We start from the raw sequence: 14,191 nt of genomic DNA, 5'->3' as shown, positions 1-14,191 counted from the left end.
TAAATACTTGCTACTTTTCCACTCTACTAGTTTCTATTGCTATGTAACAACTCACCAACAATGTAGCAGCTTGAAACATCACACATTTATTGTCTCACAGTTTCTATAGGTCAGAAGTCTGGGCATAGCTTAACTGGGTTCTCTGCAAAGATGCCATCAAGATGTCAGCCAGGGCTTGGTTCTCATCTGGAAGTTAGACTGGGGAAAGATATGTTTCTAAGATCCCTCAGATTGCAAAATTAATCTCCTTGTGGTTGTAGGACTGATGTCCCCATTTTCTTGCTAGCTGTTAGCCAGAAGTTGTTCTAAGTTCCTGGAGGCCACACATGGTTCCTTGCCATATGGCCCTCTCGCTACATGGCAGTTTACTTCAGTTCAGCAAGGGAGAAAAGTCTCTTTACAGTCAGCTAAAATAGAGTCTCATAAAATGAAACACAATCACAGGAGTGACATCACATCACCTTTGCTTTATTGAGTTGGTTAGAAGCAAGACACAGGTTTCCCTGGCCACACTTCCCCCACAAGAGAATGGGATTACAGAAGGGTATGGATCATTGGGAGTTAATTTAGGGTGTGTCTGTCATGTCCACAAATAGTTTTAAGAGTTTAGAAAAGAATTCAGATCTTCTACTTGCACATGTTACTGTAGACCACACTGCTAATGTGGGCAAAAGAAACGTAAACTCTTCCCCCTGTGTTGTTACCACTTGCGTTTATTTTATTTATTTATTTTTTTTGTGAGGAAGACCAGCCCTGAGCTAACATCCATTGCCAATCCTCCTCCTTTTGTTGAGGAAGAATGGCCCTGGGCTAATATCCATGCCCATCTTCCTCCACTATATATGGGATGCTGCCACAGCATGGCTTGACAAGTGGTGCATCAGTGTGCACTGGGGATCTGAACCTGTGAACCCTGGGCCGCTTCAGTGGAGCGTGTGCCCTTAATCGCCATGCCAGCGGGCCGGCCCCATCACTGGTGTTTGAGGTGAGCAGGGTCAAGTGGAGGGGAAAGAGATGATTTCCAAGTGAAGAGGGAGGATGTCATTGCATGGGAAGTCAATGCCCTGAAACAACACAGAAATGCATAGACGTAAGCTACCCCTGCACCACTGTAGGGTATAGAGAAACACATGAAATGTGAAAATGACCATATTCCAGAGCTACTTTTAAGGATGCTAGGACAATAGCAATGAAAGGAACTATAAATTTTAATGTGACTTATTTAACAATAGAATTGTTAACTATCATAAAACTAGAAATCCGGGCAAGTCTATTGCATATCTAATTTCTAAGTTCCTCAGCAGGTGCCCCACCCTAGTAAAACATTATGTTTGTGACACATACTTAATTTAAAGTAATCATGTCCCATAACATTATTGTCATATAAAAGAAAATGATAACTCCTCTCCTTTGCTAGAATATCATTCCTTCCCTTTCTGAAAACCTTTGTCATTTTATCTGGTTGTACACCTGGGTCCAAAATCACTTCCTCCAGAAACCTTTCTCTGCTAAACTCTGTTGAAAAATGAGCTCAGGGTACTAATTATCTCAGGGATTTTAAAACATGCCTGAAGCAGTCCAGGTAGGTAAGGAAAGTTTGATTTGTGGCTTAATTCGCCCATGTGCTAAAAAACAACACTCCCCTGAGAAGTGCAACAGGCCTGCCATAGATTAGAATTGAAGTTGAAATTCCTAGAAACGTGGACGAGTGGTCTCCAAAATGTGCTACATGTAGCCCAGGTGGTGAGCAAGATAATCAACTGGAGGATGGATGAAGAAAATATTAGAATGCATATTTTTAAATATAAAAAATATGATGTTTTTCTAGTATTTAATATTCAGATGGGCTTTATGTCCTCATTAACTTGCATGTCAGATAGTCACATCACCTATGTATTTGGAGCACTCTGAGGGAAAGTTGAGGGTAGAGATTGACAATAGAGACCTTAATCATTCACTTGTTTTTAGCATATTCTGGTGTTTCACAGTTTACTGTATCCAGTTCAGTACACATATTGTCTAATTCTAACTAAACTAACCCTGTTGAAATGTCTGGGAAGCCTTAAAAAGTCCTACTAAGGAACCATGTATCAGACACTTCTATTGTTGGGAAGGGATCTCCAAACACCATAGAAAAGGATATGGGGTTAGTACCAGATCTAACAAGAAGCCCAAAATATGTAAGTAATTGAGAAGATTACTTAAAATATGGGTTCATGTCCACCATCGCTAATGATGTACCTAATCCCATGTGTGTATATTACACGTTTAGGTATTAGTGAATATAATTCAATGCCATCTTCCTTTTTTTTTTTTTTTTTTAATCTTTTGAGGTATCTTTTTCATATACGACAGTCATTTAAATTTAATATGGAAATAAACTCAACCTAGAACCCCTCCTTTGATTCACTGTAGCACAGATTTTAAACCAGGATTTAAACTAAGAATTTAAACAATAAAAAAAAATATTTAATCGCATTGTTCACTAAAAAGTGTCATTGATTAAAATACTTTGGCAAGGGAAAAATGTTTTTGAACAGCCAAAAAACAAAATAAACATGATATTTTAAATGTTTTATTTTTATCATCTTCTGGATTTCTATTCCATGTGTGCTATAATGTACACATCAAGACATAGTAATATGTGTATAATCTATAGATAAATATAAAAGGTTTATTAGAGCTGAGAACTCAAAATTTGGGAAACCCCTGGTTTAGATTCTTGCTTATTACTTGAGTATCTACCCATAAAGGCTATTTTCTTTTGCTTCCTTAAAATGCATAAACAAAATTTATTAAACTAAGTTCCTCAAAGTTAATGCTTTATTTTCAAAAAAGAGGTTAGACAAGTCAAATCAGGGTTGTTTTTTTTTAATCTAGACATCTCAAAGCCTCCAATATGTTAATGTGTCAAGCGAATCTCCAAGAGAAGGACTGAAATACAACATTTCCCAGTTTTATTAGTCGATGGAACCCTATTTTCATAAAGCATCTCATGGAATTGATGTTCTGAATAACACAGTTTAGAAGACACTGGCAAACACACTTCGATTTTATCCATCGTTTATAGGACTCAAATATTTCTGTAGCTTCAATGTTTAGCTACATGGTGATAAAAGTAAAGCTAACCTATGTAGCCTCTCTATCTTCTTTCTGAAGTAAACAATCCTTTCTTCAGTCAATCACTCTGTGCCCATGTTGAAACTCCTAACTGTCCCAATCCACTATCCTCATCCATTACTTTCCCTATTCCCTGATTCTGAGCCCCCTAACATCTCATTTTTAGCAAATTTCCTTCCTCTACCATATTCATCAATTTATACTTGAACACTGTCCTCTCCCTTCATGGCCAGACTAGGGCCAAAGTATTTATTATCTGATAAAATAAGTCATTATAATTATGTCTAGATGCTAAAGGCCTCTTTATAGTTGTTCTTATGTAAACCCCAGATCTAAAAGGAAGACTTAAATTGAATTCCAGAGATTAAAAAGGAAATATGGAAGCAGAGAGAAAATCACTTTAGACGAGTTCAGAATAGTGTCTATGGACAACCCAAGGATACTGGAAACATATTTTTTTCCATGGGGCTGGTTGTATGGTACAGGGAGAGCCTAAGAACCTAAAGCCAATTAACCCTGAGAAACACGCATTTTAGCAGAGACCTTAGTAATGTAACTAGAAGGAGTGGGTAATGTTGTCATGTAAGGCCATATGGTAACATCAAGTGAGAAAGATGCTGGAGAGTCAAGCCTGAGGAGTGGGTTCTTTAAGATTTTTCAAACTCTAGTAAAAAGACAGCTGCTTACTCAGTCTATGTGTATGGCTGGCTCTGGATTGCCACTCCAGCTCATTGCCACCTTGGATGACACGGTCCACTTGTTCAAAATGAGTTCTTTATCTGTAATGGCTACAAGTCAGATGGGTCTGTCAGCTGTAGCGACTCAGCAGCAACCCAACGCTCTACTGGCATATAATAGTGAGTTCTTAGGCAAGATGCATGGATGGAAGCTCCCAGGAAACAGTTCTAGAAAAACCTCACACGAACTTAGAAAGGCTATGCCATCTGATGGTCTAGCAAAGAAACTAGAGTTACATCAATAGGACTAGTGAGTTGTCTCATAACTAATGCATGGGCAATTATTAATCATGGTACAAAATACAACATTGCTAAAAGTTAAAACATATGGTAAAGTCAGACAGAAAATAACTGCAGTGTTATTATGAATGTAGTTAAACCCATGTGGGTGAAATTTCAAAACGTCACAAGGGGATTCAGCTGCCCAATTCTCACAACACTTTGAAAATGTACTCCTTGCTGAATAACTTTCTAACAGGAAATAAATAACAACCCCGAGTTTATGAGCTCCACTATATTTTTTTTGTCAGTGCTATTTTGCTTTCTCGGCTGATGGGTACTAACTTACAGCAGAAACATTTGGTTTACAACATTCTTGCTGTGCCTGGTAGTGTGCTTTGATGTCAGAAGCTCTGAATTTCACAGCTTTAGGGTCCTGTTTAGCTTGAGCCTGAAGATTTCTTTGAAAGAAGCTTTCGCTGGATAAATTTAAAATAACACATCGACAAAATGTTATAAATTTAAAACCTGGAAATTTCTCATGCTGTTTAAAAAAACAATGACAAGTATGGCATTTCCTTTAGTCTGTCTTCAATTATAAAATAATCCTCATTTGGGAGAGAGTTTTTTTTTTAAATGTACATCTTAGAATTGATAAAACCTTTACACACAATGGACTACAGATCAAAAGTGACTTTTAAGCTATCTTTATATTACGCTGCTTAAAATTAACATGTATTTTCCTGGGACCATCAATCTACATCCCTTTTTATATCAAATATAAATGTGTTTTTTTGTATGTGTGCCCTATTGATGCTGCCTCCACAATACATCTCAATTCCGTTTACCTCTTTTTTTGTGTGTGAGGAAGGTCAGCCCTGAGCTAAGATCCAATGCCAATCCTCCTCTTTTTGGCTGAGGAAGATCAGCCCTGGGCTAGCATCTGTGCTCAACTTCCTCTACTTTATATGGGACGCCGCCACAGCATGGCCTGCCAAGCAGTGCGGCGGTGCGCAGCCGGGATCTGAACCTGTGAATCCTGGGCCGCCGCAGCGGAGCGCGCACACTTAACCGCTGTGCTATCAGGCCGGCCCTGTTTACCTCTTTTCTTACCCACTGCTCCCACCCATGCCCAAGCCACATCCCATTGTCATCTCTAGCTTGGACAAGTAGAATGTCTTCCTAACTGGTCTTCCTGCTTCCATTCTTGCCCCGGCAACCAAAAAGTAGACAACCTAAATTGGATCCTTTCAATAACCTCCCATTGCCCTTACAATTAAATCCAAACTCCTCACTATAGCCCACAAAACCCTGAACAAACTTACCCTTGCCTGATCTCTCGCCTCCAACCTGTACCTGAGTCACTCTCCCTCTCCATTTCTACTCTATCCTTTTAGCCTTCTTTCAGCTGAGAGATCAAGTCAAGATTTTTCCTTCCTTAGGACTTTAAGCCATAGGACTCCTTCTATCTCGATGGTTTATCCACTTTTCCATGTTGTCATCATTGTGTTTTTTTGGTCTTTAAAGTTTCGGCTTAGGTGTTATTCCTTCAACGAAGTTGTCTTTGCCATCCAATTTAAAATAGGTCCTCTTCCATCATTCTCTCTTGCAGCCCTGTAATTTTCCTTCATAGCACTTTTTCGTAATTGAGAACTATAGGGTTATTTGTTTACTCGTTTATGGTCTTTCTCCATTAGATTTTAAGCTCCATGTAAGTAGGACTTAGGGTGATTTTGTTTAGAGTTCTGTACCCAACACATACCAGAGTAAATTCTCAATAAATTTTTATTGAATAAATGAATGATTTTATACCCCATTACTGCCACATTTGCCACATACATCCTTCTCTCTTACTACATTATCTTCATTATTGAGCACATATTTATCACAGCCAGACACTGTGCCAAGAAATGTATATGCTTTATATGCATCAACTTATTTAAAATAGCTAATATAATATGACTTCTTTTTACTACATGCTAACTTGCAATAAGGACTCAGGCACAGAGAGGTGGGGTAACTTGCGCAAGTTCTTACATCTGTAAGTGATGGCCAAGCGGGCAGCCTCATATAAGAGCCCATCTTCTTAATCACTAGGCTGTGGAGCATCTTCTGTAATAGCAATTTTACTCTTATTTGTTTCGTGTCAAGGGTGCTCCCCAGGAGGCTCAGAATTAGCCCACAGGCTTACTGATGACCAGAACACTCAGAAACGTCAATTATACATGTGTGTTTATCTCGTTATGTCTCCCCAGATCCTCAACAAAGGAAACCTAATGCCACTTACATCTCTTCTGTTTGGTCTCTGTAGTAGTGGCTGGTTTATGGATAAACTAGGTCACATCTGCCTGGCAGACCTGCCCAGAAGGTCTGGTCAACCTCAGCTATTTCTCAGATGTCTTTATTGATTTTTGCATTGCTTCTGGCTGGTTTTCAGCACATCACTTTAGTGTCTTACTTGACAGCCCTCTGACCTACTCACTATTGAATTGTTGTTTGGGAATGTACTCACTTGCCCTGCTTACACGATAGAGCTGAATTTCTACAGTATTCTGATTGGCTTGACACTTTAAAGGGGTGATCATATAGAGCGGTGGAAGTTTCTACGGCCATGATTCAGTAATACATAGTAAAATGGATCTCAGAATGATGAATGAAGTATTTTTTCACCTTTTATCATTTTATTGCATCTATATTACCTATTTAGTTCAATGACTAGATATTACTGAGTATTTGCTATCAGGCCAGTACAGTACTGGAAATACAGTGGCAGATTGAAAAATATATAGCCCTCTTAAAGAATGTGTAACCTTATGGGAAAAATGTTTCATTACCTTAGAAAGTTATCTAGTATAGTATAAGGTCAAGTATTGGAATGAATGTTACAAACAATGTGTGCAATTAGAATTAAAAGAGAGCATATGACTATGGACAAGAATATATGGTGAAGGCTTTACAGAACATGTAAGGATATTTGGTCTGTTATAGGAAGCAGTGTAGCATAATGGTTAAGAGCACGAGCAGGTGCAGTCAGAGAGCCTAGATCCAAATTTGGATTTCTCCATTCAGTAAATGAATGGCCTTGGACAAGTTACTGGATTTCTATGGCACCAATTTAATTATTTTTAAGTTGAAAATAATAATAGTATTTACCTTATAGAGTTGTGATCAGGATTAAGGTGAATAATATATATAAAAATTTAATTTAGTGGTGAGACACAGAAAGTACTGTGTAACTACCATTGGCTCATACTGTGAAGGCTGGATGGTATTTGCATGGGAGAATGTGCTGGGAAAGAATTTCAGGAAAGGAAATAGCATCAACAAAGACCAGGAGCTAGGAATGAACATGGCATGTGCCCAGGAAAGGAGAAGGACCAGCTTCAGTGGCATCTACAATAGTCTTGTACAATCTATCAGATACTCTGTTCTACCATGTGATTTTAGACAAAAAGCAAAACTAATGCAATTGCAATTTACCAAGAATTTCACCCTGTCTCCGAAGAGAATTCAATATCATTCTCACTTTGAAGTGTTGATTTTCATCTGCACGGCACATTGCTCCATTACCATTCCTGCCAGTCTTCCAAGAGATGCTCTCACTTTCTTAATGCAGGTTGTTATCTCCTTGTCAAATGATGCCTCAATGCAAGGAACATTCTCAAGTTACACGAATACAGATATAACTTTTAGCTTTAGACCTTCGACAGGCTAGCAATCCAAAGGTAAGACAAAGTGTAATATATGCCTCTGCCTTTTACCTGGTCTTTGGTACTCAGAATAATTTTTTTTCATTTTCATGAGGTTGTCTTTATGTCCTTTACAGTGGATTTTATCAGCAGCCAGAGTGAGATGTTCAACAGAGAAGTTAGACTATATCTGAGCCCTTCCATAAAGGCATGGATGACAAACATCAGGCTTGCTACATAAAAGGGGGTGATGGGGGCCAGCCTCATGGCCTAGTGGTTAAGTTTGGCATGCTCCACTTCTGCGGCCTGGGTTCGGTTCCGAGGCGCGCACCTACACCGCTCATTGGTGGCGGTGCTGTGGTGGCAACCCACATACAAAATAGAGGAAGATTGGCACAGATGTTAGCTCAGGGCGAATCTTCCTCAGCAATAAATAAATAAATAAATAAATAAATAAAAGGGGGCTGAATTGCAACAAGCTTGTCTTTTCACATAGGAAATTTACTCCTTCTTTCCTTCTGCAAACAACAGGAAAATTCTCCCACCATTTCCATGGAGTCGGTAACATGGAAATACAGTCAAATGGCCTATGAGAGAAACAGTGTTGTTCTCAGAAAGATACTGTGAGTGCCTCACCCTCTTATCTGAAAAGCTCATAATACCTTCAGAGAGTCACGTGGCTAGCAGACTCTTCCAGCCAGGCTTTGCTTAATCCTTTCTAATCCCTGCAGCATCCTTGTTCTGTCAATGTTATTCTTCCCTTTTGGTCCAAAGCACACAGAATGTGTGGAACCCTCTGTACAGTTTGTGTTGCCAGGTATTGCATGTGTCACTGCCCTGTGCTACTAAGACACCTAACTATCCCACACGTGAGGTATTGTGGCTAAGGAAAAAGAGGAGGCGCTATAAACTGTGCTGTTTTGATATGCACAGGCTTAAAGAGAGAAAGAGGAAGCAAGGTTTAGTGGCTCCCACTCGTACAGTCTGGGGCTTCTTGGAGAAGATATGGATGATCCGGTAAGGGGCAGAGGACATTCTGCCACTACCTGCTCAATACTCAGATGCTTAAGATTGGCGCATTTTGCCACATTAGACTGTCTATTTGGTGCAAAACATTTAGAGAAGAAGCAGAATGCAAACGAATTATCTCCAAGTCCAGGATTTTGGAGTTACGCTGATGAAGAGCCGTGAGATTGAGTGAAATGTTTCCTTTCTTTGGGACATGCTGGCATCCCGCATAGAGGCTGTAACTTCTCTGATGGCTGAGCAGAGCGAAAGAGAACAGCTGTCCCCTTTAGCTTCTAACTGTCAAGTCTCTGCCTGTAATTTGCCTGCAAAGATTTTAGGTTGGGAAGGCCTCAAGAAGCCAGTGCCTGGGCATGGTGGGCTTCATTCTCCCTCTCAGGCACTGGCAGCCCTCAGCCCTCCAGGCTGCTATGATGCCACAGCAGTGTCCACAGACCAGAACATGCTCAAAGATAATGCCACAGAGACAGTGGACCACCCTATCTCGGTGCCACCCTTGGGCACTGGAATCCTACTTTTAATAAATTCCATTTTTAATAAAGCCAGATAGCCTTTTCATGATTTCTCTTTTTTGTTTAAAACAAAACAACTTGCTTCCTGGCCTTCTCATGTGCCCTTCCTGAGAGAAAAGAAAGAACTGGCCGTGCAACTGAATATTTGGGAGTATCTGAATACTGCGTCGGCATCTTCTCTTATCCAAATCCAACCTCTGCCCAGCACCCAAACTTCAAAATTCTGCAGCCAAAGAAGCCTGGAAAACGTATAAATCATGATTTTGCTCCTGGGTACTTAGCCACAGTGATGAGGTGCTTAGCATCCTATACCACCTGCATCCTAATGGGCCATACGATATTCTGGTTTTCCCGAGGCTTGGCTGGAAACAGAGATGATAAGCAGCATGCTCCATCTTTAGTATTCAGGACTGAGAAGAACTGCACTATAAGCCATCGCGTATACTTTGCTGTCAGCACAGACTTGCAGGGGGATCCTACTATATTGGATAGCTTTAGAACAGCATCCAAAGTGATCTTGAAGAAAGAGGCCACAGACTGCTTAATGCCTGCAGTGGTCTTGACAGTGGTCTCAGAGTTCCCCATTGTTAGGAGTCCTGAGGTGATTGTAACTATGATGGTCACGGATAATACATGGAGAAGGTAGAGTTCGCATGTGTCTTACATAGTCAAGAGCCAAGCTCTTTGTTCTCAATTTTCCACTATTCCTTAAGGTGGCCTACCAGCAGTTCTACATCATTTTTCTGGGGTTGTATTGGTCCTGGAAGCATGATACGGGGAGAACTGACATCTGGCAGCACAGAGCTTGTGGGATTTATAAAACTGACAGATGTCACATGTAAGAAGCATGCTTTGCATTTGACACCCAGTGGTGTTACAAAAAAGTAACTTTTAATACAAGCTGAAAACCAAATTTCAACACCCTTTTTGAAAACAAATTGACATTCTAAAGCATCTTTTTTATAACTTCCATAAGAATTTTTGCTACATTCATGTTGCAAATGACATTGAAACATTTGTTACATATTGAATTCAGAGAGTAGTTCATAGAAAGCAGACTTTGGGTTTGACCTAGAGCTAATTCTTTTAAATTGATCTTGGAGTTTCTTGTCCTGTTTTAAACAGGAACTAGGGAATGGTTAGTTTGGAAAGAAAAAAATAAGATACAATTTTTTAATAACCAGTGTGACATTTTTATTGTTCTCACCAGCCCTACGTTTCTTCTTCTTGACACCCACGGGATAGCAGTGTTGTCTCACAGATTCACAGTTGGGCACAACGGAGCCTACATGATTCTAGAGAGCCACCTCTCCTTTAAGCTTCCTTGTCAGCTCATGTGGGAAGGCCCACAGCATAATTAACACTAATTAAAGAAGGTATCTTACTGTTCTGAAAACCCTTAATCTCTGGAGAAAGCAGAAGTGGCAGGCCTCAGAGAAATTCTTTTCTTCTTCTTTCTAGTGTTAGCTATGTCTTGCAGCAACTTGACACTTTTACCAGTTGTGTAAAAGCACTAACTATATATGCCCATTTGTCATCTAAATCTACTTTCATTCAGCAAAATTTTATTGAGTGCCTATTATGTGACAAGCATTACTTTTCAGCACTATGGCTAAACGAACAAATGAAAAAGACAAAAATCTCAATCCTCGTGGAATTTTTATTCCAGCAGGAGAGATAGATAGTGAGCAAGAATAAAGTATGTTCCTTGCTAACAATAATAAATGTTAAGGAGAAAAAGAAAAGAGCCAGGCGTGTTGGGGTAGGAAAGGATTGTTGAAATTTTTAGGTAGGCTATCCAGGAAGAATCACTGGGAAATAATTTTTGAGTAAATAGCTAAAGGAAGTGAGTATGCAAGCCATGAAATTATCTGGAGAAAGAACAATCCAGACAGAAAATAGCAATTGCAAAATCCCTGAGGCACAGCATGTTCAAGAAATAGCAAAAAGGCCGGTACACCCAGAGCAGAGCAAGTGATGGCAGAGGAGGAGGAGAGGTCGGTGGTCAGATCATGTAGGGCCTTGGAGGCCATTGTAAGGACTTCTGCTTTTACTCTGCGTGAGATGGGAAGCCAGGAGAGGCTTTTAAGCAAAGCAGTTACATCACCTTACTTACATTTTAATAGTATCACACGTGCTGATGTGCTGAAACCAGACTATATAAGAAACAAGAATAGGGGGTCCAGGTAAGAGACTACTGCAATAATCCAGTCAAGAGATGATGGTTTTGTTTCAGTGTTGATGGTATGGACTTGAGAGACAGGGGTGGATTCTGGATATATGCTTATACGCTGCATTAGTCAAACTTAATACTAGGTCATGCTAACAACGATCAGAAAGCCCTCTTAGACACTCATCGGGTACACAGAATGTATGATGTCCTCTGCAAACATATGTAGTGAAAAGATCTACATAAATTCATATTAATTCCCCACACTCATTTATGTTCCTTACTCAGGTTGCATATTTATTCTTAGTTATCTCATTATAAGAAATATCTTGAATCAAACAAATTTGTTGACTTAAACTTTGAGTTCCCTAGGAAAACCATATTCTATATACACATAATTTTAGAACACATTTTCATACTTAAGTATAACTACTAAATGGAGACACACCATTGGCATCTAATACTCAGACTCTCTATAACATCTCTCATGTGACTGCCATAATTTGTGGAAAACACTATAAAACTCTGGTTCTCCTATGCCATACCTGTCTCAGGGTGTTAGTATTTAGTCCTAAACAAAACATTTCCAGCTTTTTGTTTGCAAGGTACCTTTTGCAGAAGTGAGCTGCGTCACATAAGGTTGCATTCTCTCCCCAGGGGCAGTCCATATCCAATGACTGGTCCATGCAGGGTACAAAGACATGGACCCCTTGCCTTGATTCACAGCTCTGAAGGGTCACGCCAGCTCCAGATCTCCCTGTGGACTTGGCCAAGGCCTCTGTTGCAGCAGCATCACAGTTCAGTTTCTCCCTCTGCCCATCCTGCCTTTCTCACTCCCTCACAGGTGTTGTTCCTGAGAGCACTCACCCCATAAACTTATTGCATGCAAACCTCAGAGTCTATTTTCTAAACTAAGACATCATCACCTTATTTATACAACTGTTGTTTAATGAAATTGAATCTTGAAGCCATAGATGCAGCCAAAGTTTCAGCGACCTAAAAAAAATAATAACAAATACTCATCAAAGGGAATGAATGTTAACTACTACTATTTTAAATTTTAATTCTGATTTAATCCCCAAATTGCTTACTGTATCAGTTTGTTATTTACCTTAAGGAAAAGGCTTATATAATGAGCAACTAAATTTCAAGAGAAAATGCTTTGCCATTGTACCAAATGTATTCCCTACTCTGCAAATTACAGAAAACGCATATGCAGAATTAAAAAGACAGCTGTCCTTAGAAGTCAGAAGTATATGACATAATTACCTGAGCATATCTTGGAAGGAAATTAAGACAGTTGTATTTTAAATTGTTCTCTAAGTTCCTCAGCTACTCAGACATTAATAAAATAAACATTATATATACACATATAATGCATATATACACACACACATATATATAGTCAAGTTCATATCTGCAAGATGTATCTATTCATAGGTGAATATGCATAGAAGTGCTCTCTTGACTGGGGATTCTTTTGTAAAGTATTTTAAACACAAAGAAACATTGCCTGCCATTGCAGACATCTGTATGCCACTGTCAGTTCATCTCCCTGGAAACAGAAAAGAGGTTTATAGTGTAATGTATTCTGGTAATAGCAGCAACCCTGATAATATATGACGTAGATATAGCAATTTTAACTATGCACCACAAAACACTTTATATATGTGTTAATAAATTCCAGTAAAATTGAAATACACAGAGTTGGAATTATTTCTTTTCTCATTTGTTTGACTAACAGCATCTCAAGATCAGAGACTCTCTCTCTCTCTTTCTCTCTCCCATATTTTGGTTTTGGTTTGGGAGTGGTTTCTGTTCTTTCTAATGCTTTTATAAAAACCAGGTAAACAGATTGTTCTTTTGGGGGCTGAGAAATTATTGCATGATCACAATAAATCACTGTAATGAGACACATAAATAATCTGAGAATAACGATGTGCGAACAGTTCATTGTTGCTACAAGATTTCATTTGTCATACTTGGAGCTATATCATTCTATTCTGTAATGTTAGAATTAGAAATAATTTTAAAAATCACCTATTTCAAATTACTAATTTTTCAGAAGAAAAAATCAGGCCCAGTAAGATAAAGTTATTTATCTCAAGGTCATAGAGCTATTTGTTGCAGAATTAAAGCTAGAAATTCAGGTCTCCTTCCTTTCAGGATGATGAACTGAGCACAAGTTTACCTCTGTTCTCCCTTCCAACATACCACAAAGTGATAGAAAAGATATAAAAAGTATAACCTTGTAATTATGCTAGGAATCTAGAGAAGGTATCATCAGCAGAACAGAAATGCTGAGAAATCTCTGGAAGATATAGGTGGGCGTCTCTGTCTCTTAAATCCACCTGTGTTCACGTTGAGTACACTTGTTTCTTTCCTGGCCCCATCCAGTGAACCCATCAAGGAGGACCTGCCTGCTCAGAACCAAGGGGGTGCTTTTCCAGCTTAGCTGTCAGCTACCTAGTAAGTAAATTCACACAAGAGTGAGAAATAGATCTTTCTGCCAGTTCACTCTAACAGTATATCCAGGTTTACTATGACAATTCATTGTACCCACCTGGAGCCACACTGCCTGGGTATGTAACTGGGACTCATAATCATACTGCCTGTCAGGTCCTGAACATACCATTTGCTTCCTTGGAGACTCAATTTACTTATCTGTAAAGAGTTAATAATAATGGCATCTACTTATGCAGCTATAATTATTTGTTG

The sequence above is a fragment of the Diceros bicornis genome, chromosome 3 (genome assembly GCF_020826845.1).
Source record: "Diceros bicornis minor isolate mBicDic1 chromosome 3, mDicBic1.mat.cur, whole genome shotgun sequence".
Classification (NCBI taxonomy): domain Eukaryota; kingdom Metazoa; phylum Chordata; class Mammalia; order Perissodactyla; family Rhinocerotidae; genus Diceros; species Diceros bicornis.
This window is presented reverse-complemented; position numbering follows the sequence as displayed.